Source organism: Schistocerca piceifrons, chromosome 3 (assembly GCF_021461385.2).
Source record: "Schistocerca piceifrons isolate TAMUIC-IGC-003096 chromosome 3, iqSchPice1.1, whole genome shotgun sequence".
Classification (NCBI taxonomy): domain Eukaryota; kingdom Metazoa; phylum Arthropoda; class Insecta; order Orthoptera; family Acrididae; genus Schistocerca; species Schistocerca piceifrons.
Genome location: NC_060140.1, coordinates 509,437,977 through 509,443,190, shown reverse-complemented (window position 1 = coordinate 509,443,190; position 5,214 = coordinate 509,437,977).

Below are 5,214 nucleotides of genomic sequence, written 5' to 3'. Positions count from 1 at the left end.
GTGCAAGCAGCGATTAAATGAACATCAGCATTATGTGTTTATCACTTGTTTGACCTTTTCCTCCCATGTCCCGTTCATAATCCCCTGCACATAGATATATTTCTATGGGTCTTTCTTGCATTCGCAGCGCCAGATTTGTACATGGTGGCCAAAATGGGAACCAAGTTTTTCCCGCGTAAATCAGTTTCGCATTAATGCATTAGAATATCTACCAAGTTTTGCTGCCATATGGTAATTATTACAGCCCACATTGGATCTCTGTGAGTAGCTGCAGTTTAACTGTAACTACTCAGTATTTGTTTTTTAAGTATAAAACCACAATAGTTTGGCTACTACAAACAACAGGAACATCAAATGGTTCAAATGGCTCTCAACTCTATGGGACTTATCATCTGAGGTCATGAGTCCCCTAGAACTTAGAACTACTTAAACCTAACTAACCTAAGGACATCACACACATCTATGCACGAGGCATGATTCGAACCTGCGACCGTAGCAGTCGCGCGGTTCCGGACTGAAGCGCCTGTAACCGCTCGGCCACACCAGCCGGCAGAAACACCATTACATTGAAACAACATCTTGGAGTATTCCTGATTATATTTGGCAATTAAGGCTCTCCTAATCATGGGAGATAGTGTTGTAAATAGGATTCATTAAGAGAAGTCGATTTCACAATTTACCAACCTTTAATTCAAATATAAAAACCAAGGTGGAATCTCATAATCATTGAGGTGTACTGAAGCTAATAATGTGGGTCTTTGAAATCGTTAGGAATACTGTAAGAAGAAATAATCATAGTTTCTCATCTGCCCAGCTTGCAGTTTAAAATTAACAAGATAAACAACAACATGTACTCCACGTACTAGTTGCACAAAGAATCAATTAAATGCGACTTGTTCAGAATTGAGACTGTGGTAAATGAAACTAGTACCTTATGCTATCGGCAAAAGTGACACGTCTTCAGTCTGCATACTCGGCATCAGACGAAAGTCAGGATGCGAATGATAAGACGATTCAAAATTTCCGTTCTCGGCCCAGACCGCTTTGGAGTTGAGGCAGCATGCTTGTAGCTAATGTGACGAACAAGAATGTTCCGTGAAGCATGAAATAGTGTGCAACATTGTAGAAATTTTCCTAGCATTGTATGCCGGCCGAAGTGGCCGTGCGGTTCTAGGCGCTACAGTCTGGAACCGAGCGACCGCTACAGTCGCAGGTTCGAATCCTGCCTCGGGCATGGATGTGTGTGATGTCCTTAGGTTAGTTAGGTTTAATTAGTTCTAAGTTCTAGGCGACTGGTGTCCTCAGAAGTTAAGCCGCATGGTGCTCAGAGCCATTTGAACCTAGCATTGTATACAAATATTCATAAGTAATTTACTAGGTTGGTATTATTTCTGCACAGTCTTTTACTATTGACGGACACAGCACAGCCAGTATCTGTTAGCTAGGAATGGAAGTTGGAGTCCGGGGTGGAGTAAGGGGCAATTCACAGGACTGGATGGACAGAAATTCTGTTGAGATTATATGAATTTTCTCGCATTACAATGAAACGAAAAAGGAGTTCGTATTGACATTCATGCAGAATGGCTTTCAATTATCTATTTTCTCTACCATTTGTATGTCTCTGCCCCATTGCCTGCATATTGGAGGACTCTGGTTCGCATTGGGCATACGAGCAGTGACAGGCAGAGCAAGATTGAATGTCTTGCTGGCAGCAGTGTGGAGGGCTGAATGTTCCACTTTTACCTAGAAAGTGTTAGTGCTCCGTTGGAGCGAATGTAGCTGTTCAACACGGTTTTGTCACCTCAGTAGCTTACCACTCCCCAACAAGTTTCCTACTGCTTGTGTGGTACCAGGGTGTGGCTAAATTTGACTGGCAGAGTCCGGAATCTGTATAGTGGCAGGACAGAATAGTTTTGCTGTGTACTCTGCGTTTTGGTTTCGGTGTTACAGAATACGATTAAGAGGTGAATGGTCATGGATCAGCGTGTGGTCTGCGGATACCCTATCTTATGGATGCCCGACTTGAGGTGGCTATCCAGAGTGAGGAATCTGGGACAACTCTTGTGCAGCATACTGTGCGACGATCTGATCATTAAACCTAACACAATGGGTGAGGTAAGTGTTCAGGTTATGGCAGCCTTCTTAGTGGTCTGCAAGCAAATACTGAACAGTTTCAGGGTTGTGTCCCCACCCACACTCAGGTGTTCAGAAGCCATTTGCACCTTCATCATTTAAGTAATCAAGTGCAGGATCTCACTTTAATAAAAAACAGACTGTAAGAAGTATTATCGAATTGCATGATAAAGATATTCAGATGCAACACGAGAGTAGCTTGCTCAGTTGGCAGGAGAACGTAAATTTGGATGAGGGTTCTGTTCCACAGTCAGGTTGACATCCCACCGCTGTCCAAGGCATCTCCAAATACGTCGTCCGCCTGGAGACAGACTGGACTGGAACTGTCTTGACTGATTGAGCCCCAATGACAAGCGTAGACGATCCAGGAGAGGCCCCTAGACAGCGCTGGGATCCCAGCCTGATTGTTGCTTGCCATACGGATCGACAACAAGGAGTGATTTTCTGGGGTGTCATTTCATTTCATACCTGGACCCCTTTGGTTGTCATCAACGATGCCCTTACAGCACAGTGGTATGGCGACGATATTCTACACCTTGTTTTGTTGTCCTTCCTAGATTAATATTTCAGCAAGATAGTGCCCTCCCGCAGACGCCGATAGCTTCCACTGCTTTTCTTCGTGATTGCCAAACCCTGCCTTGACCTGCATTGTCGCCAGATCTCTCCCAACTGAGAATGTTTGGAGCATTATGGGCATGGCCCTCCAACCAACTCGGGATTTTGACGATCAAACGCACCAGTATCATGGAATTTGGCACAATACCCCTCAGGACGAAATCCAACAACTCTATCAATCAATGCCAAGTTGAAAAAACGCTCGCATAAGGACCACAGATGGACTACCGCGTTATTGCTTCGCTCAGTTTGTGTCGCTATTTCTCTTAAACCAATTATTCAATTTTTTTGAAACTGTCATCTTTTTTTTCTGTACATGTACATCGCTACAGATTTGCGTCCCATTCGGATAATTTCTTCGTGGTGCGTCTTTTTTTTTTTTTTTTTTTTTTTTTCCTTGTAGTGTATTTAACATATTATCCAGCCATCCAGCCCACGTTGTTCTATGATCCAGGGGATCACAAACTTATCTTTTGACACTAATGAACATATGGTAGACATGTTACGGTTAATTGTGTGCTTCCAACACCAAGTTGCCATCTTCGTTCCGCATTGCTAGTTTGGTAACACTCCATTTTTTTCTACGCCATGACTAATGGTGAGATAAAATGAATTGTTTTGGACGCTCCTGGTGGAGGGGAAACATTGAGCGCCTTCTGATGGAGTTTGTTAGGGGAAAATTTGTCTAGTTAGTGTCACGATGACGTAGTCAGTCAATATTTGTATCAGGTTGACGGACATGATGAAATTTTGGAGTGTCGTATCGAAGATATCTGCTTCACGATGACGACTTTGTGCCTTTATGTTTCTGAAACTGAAACTGCTAATAAGTTTTTCGAATTGATATGTCTGTACAGCTAGCAGATTTTATTTGGCAGTAAGCGCCAAACTTCCTCTGAGTTAGATAGGTTGGCGTCAGACACCTAAAATGTTTGCTTCAGTGATGAAAGGTGTGTTCTGCCATCATCTATTTCTGTAATGTGAGAGCAACGATCAGACATCTGATATTACCAACCGAATGCCAAATGGAACCAAGTCAAACACTTCTTGTGGGGCTGCTCACTTCCATGAGAAAAGGGAGTGCAGAATTCACGCCGCGCAGATGCAGTCTGTTGCATGGGTCTGCACGGTTAGTAAAATGTTGCGGTAAGGTTGGCGCTCTCCCGTGGGAGGACTTAACCTTTCATGTGGGCTTGCGTGAATCAAGAACCAGTTTGCGCTCGGTTGGATTCTGGTATCAATGTGTTATGGGTGAACTGAGAATGGTCCAATAAAGTTTCTCATATGTGTAAGTTCCCTTCTTTACTGGAGTCATGTATGGTGCGTCGCCTTACATTGTTAGCTTTACTGCGTTAGCCTTTCATTAGCGTTCTGTACTTCAACTGAATATGGTACCGATAAGGGGGCCTTTATTTTTAAAATTACTTTTCCTTATGATATGATGCTCATGATTTCTTCTAAAACCGGCTTAAGTAATTCTAACAAATGCCCTCTAGAGGCAGCCTTTTAGTATAAGTTTGGTTCAGCTGTTTGTGCACCCTGTATGTTTTATGCTATTTGCCATGAAGCTTTCCCGAACCTCTCGCCTTGTACCTGGTGTTTTGTTCGGTCATTACACCGTAAAGTTTCTTTGGAAATTTGTGATAAGTTCCTATGGGACCAAGCTGCTGAGGTCATCGGTCCCTAGGCTTACACACTACTTAATCAAACTAACTTACGCTAAGGCCAACACACACACACACACACCTACGCCTAGGAGAGGACTCTCGAACCTCCGGAGGGTGGGGGTTGGGATGGGGGGGGGGGGAGGGGGGGAGAGGAGGGGGGGAGCCACGCGAAACGTGGCAAAGCACCTCAGATCGCGCAGCTATCCCGCGTGGCGCAGCGTGAAGTTCGCTGTGCTTATAAACCTGTTAAGACTGCGTGCCTCAGGAGGTGTATTAAGACGCAAGTTTTAGATCGATCAAAATAATTGCTAATGGACTTCGTATATTTTAACCATAGCACATGTAAATTTTAAAGCAAGTTCATCAATTGTAAAGCTTGTTCACTTGGCCGTCGGCTGTTGGTTCAGTCGTACTGTGTCTACCCTGAATTTTATTAAAGTTTTGCAGCGAAATTTTGTTCACTTGAGATTGGTCAGTGTTGCCACAAGCCAGTCTTTGTGGTCGACGCATCGTGTTCCTTAATGTAATTTGTGGGTAAAACCTAAGTACTTTCAATTATTTTGGCTTCCCCGTGGTACGCATTTATCACTAGGCCATAAGCCGTTTGTGCATTTGCTAAGCGTAGTTATTTGTTTCAGCAAAAAAATGGCTCTGAGCACTATGGGACTTAACATCTGTGGTCATCAGTCCCCTAGAACTTAGAACTACTTAAACCTAACTAACCTAAGGACATCACACACACCCATGCCCGAGGCAGGATTCGAACCTGCGACCGTAGCAGCCGCGCGGTTCCGGACTG